The sequence below is a fragment of the Parus major genome, chromosome 20 (genome assembly GCF_001522545.3).
Source record: "Parus major isolate Abel chromosome 20, Parus_major1.1, whole genome shotgun sequence".
Taxonomy (NCBI): domain Eukaryota; kingdom Metazoa; phylum Chordata; class Aves; order Passeriformes; family Paridae; genus Parus; species Parus major.
In genome coordinates this window covers 9,565,589-9,568,847 of record NC_031788.1, presented here as the reverse complement: position 1 = coordinate 9,568,847, position 3,259 = coordinate 9,565,589, and positions in this window count along the sequence as shown.

The window sequence follows — 3,259 nt, the reverse complement described above, 5'->3', positions numbered from 1 at the left end:
AGTGACATTAAGACCAGTTTGGAATTTATTCAAAGCAACCAAAACATGCCCATCATTAATGAATTCTATTAAAAAAATAATGATAATATACACTGATGTTCTTAGCTTTGTTTGCTTACTCCTTCTTACTGTGGCATGAACTGGGCTACAAGGAGAGCTGAGGATCTGCTCTGAATGTGTTGGAAGAAAATAGAGCCAGGGGAAACAAAACTGACGTGAAGAAAGGCCTATAATTCTGTGTCACGTGTTAATCTCAGTGAGAAATAATGCTGTCAGGTTTTACCCTCACTGATTCCCATTTGGTACTCATCCAGAGAAGCTCAGCATGCCAGGAACCGGCACGTTGCATTAGTCAGGGCTTGTTGATCAGCCCCACTGAAGGACACAGAGCTGCCCTTATGTCTCACAGCATACTCAGATTAATTCACCTTAACAACATCCTAAGCAAAACGTGACTCTGCCTCCTTCGTCCTGCCAGTGCAGCAGGGAGATGAATGCTGCTAGTGATGACCCAGCTCAGAAATTCAGTTTTGTGGTGACTGGGTGTGTATCAGGCTCCACCTTTCCTGCAATCCATGTGATGTTTGCTGTGCTTCCTCTTCCTCAAAGGAAGAAGTGACTCATGTGGGTGCAAGGATAGAAAGACAGGGAGCTGGCATGGACTGCCTCAGACCAGAAGGTGGGGTGGCACCTTCCAGAACCTAAAAGGGCTCCAAGAGAGCTGGAAAGGGACTTTTCACAAGGGCATGGAGGGATAGGGCAAGGGGGAATGGCTTCAGACTGACAGAGGACAGGGTTGGATCAAATTTGAGGAAGGAATTCTTGTCTGTGAGGGTGGTGAGACCCTGGCACAGGTTGCCCAGAGAATCTGTGGCTACCCCACGTCTGAAAGTGTTCAAAGCCAGGTTGGATGGGGTTTGGAGAAACCTGGTCTAGAGAAAGGTGTCCCTGCCCATGGCTGGGGATGGGATGAGATGACCATGAGGGTCCCTCCAAGCCAAAGCACTGTCTGGTGCTGTGATCTGCTGGGGATGGGAGGGTTTGGGGTTTATCAGGAGGGCAGACACAGAGGGCTGGCAGAGTGATGCACAGGAAAGCCACCGTGGCACGGCCAAGGCTTTGTGCTGGATTTGACAGTGGTCACCCCAGAAAGACAAAAATGTCAGGATTTGGAGCAATCCACTCCCTTCCTGCATCTTCGCTGCTGACTCCACCAAAAGCCTGGATGCCCCACTAGTGCCAGAGCCACCAGCTCTTTCCCCTGCAGCACATCCACATGCCAGGGCAATGCCCCTGGGCAATGCCCCCAAGGGCGCCTGAGAGCCCCAAATACACCCTCAGTGCAGGTATTTTTCACATCATCTCTGTCCTTCAGTGATGTCCCCTTGGCTCCATCTAAAGCTTTTCCAAGAGAGAGATCCCGGGGCTGCTGCGTAAACTAATCTTGTAAACGCTCCTCATTTTTGCCCAGGCTATCAGAGCAAAATGTCTCTACAGTGCAGTACATTTATTAAAGTCCTAATGGAATTAGAGTCCTCCCACCAAAAAGCCAGATGGTTGGTGTTTTTATGTTATTAGTTAATGCAATTTAGTATTAAAGTTTTGAGTTAAAAACAGTGTGTGTTGTTTTCTTTATGACATCTGCTTATATTCTGCCAGCAAGATGAAGTTATGTTTAAACAGGGCCTTTCTTTTATTAATGGAGTCAATTAAAAGGATGACCCAAAGGAAGGGGATATTCAGTTTTGGAAGCAATCACCTTTTATTACTGCGGGCAGTGCTGGCTCTGGGAGCTGCAATGCTGAGCATGCCCTGGAAAAGGCCCTCACTGTCCATCGTGTTTAACAGGCAGGGGGAATAAAACCTGCAGAGTGTCGCAAGGGACTTCATGTTTTTGAGGCCGTAAAACATCATCTCACAGTGACTGGCAGCTGCCAGCGGCGTGCGTGGGTTTGAGGAGGGATGTCCTTGGGCGAAGAGCACTCTGATGGCCACAGGTCTGCTCAGTCCTCACCCTTCATTTCCAAACCCATCACACACGGTGCAAAGGCAACTCCAAGACTATTTCTCAGATGGGCAAAAGGCTCGATTGCACACAATGCCGCTCTCTGCGCTTTATTCTCTCTTCTTTCTTCATTTTATAGGTGTGTTTTATGATGTAGCAGCAAGGACAGGTCCCTCTCACTGATTTTAGCACAGTATTGGGATTGGAGAGGTGTTTCTGATCGTGCCAGGCTGCCCTGATGGTGGCAGAGAGAAGCTGTGAGGGGGAAGCAGGATGCTGTGTGGGAGGACCAGGCACAGCCTCCATCCCCAGGCTCTGGCTGCACCAGGACAAAGCCCAGGCTTCCCTGGCCAGCAGGGGTGATGGCTCCCTCAGCCTGGGGTCACCTCCTTCCCCATGCTGGAGCTGCAGCCTGATGTAAAACTGCTCAAATTTACCAGCAGTCTCCTCTATATCAACCCCACAGCCCTTTTCATAGCACTGTCCTTGCTGACCTTTCACATTTAGGTTTAGGCAGAACGAAAGATAAAATCTTCATTCAATTCAGATAAATTTTAATCTTCTTTTTATTCTTTCTCTTTTCTTCTTTCCTTCCCTCCTTACTTTCTTTTTTTTTTTTTTTTTAAAATGCACACATCCCCAAAAGCCATCCAAGCAGCAGCAATACCATGAAGCAAAAGCTCTCAGCAGTTATCATAGTTGTTCTGGAATGTGAAATTGTGAAATACCCGCAGCTATATGCTGGAAATATTACCACAGCATTTATGGACAGACACTGCCAAGAGAGCTGGGCCAGATTTTGGCTGGGTTAGTCTCTAATCTCACTGAAGCCAGTGAGAAAAAGTCAAATTAAACCAGTGAGCACCTCAGCTGTAACTTGGTTGCTGTTTCCTGCATATTAAATTTGGTACTAAGTCAGTAACTATCTATTAATTAGAAAACTAAGAAAAAAATACTGATCCATCTCAGACAGGCGAAATGAATCATCAGAATAAAATGAAGTGAGATTTGTTTCATCTGCCTAAACATCAACCTTCTCCTGGCACATTCAGAGTGGATTTCATGGCTGCTGTTCTTAGAACAGAAAATGGGGTTCATTAAAAATGGGGATTTATCTGTAAAGCTGTTAACCTGCAAAGTAGAGCTTGATGCACAATAAGTACATCTATTCTATTCTATTCTATTCTATTCTATTCTATTCTATTCTATTCTATTCTATTCTATTCTATTCTATTCTATTCTATTCTATTCTAT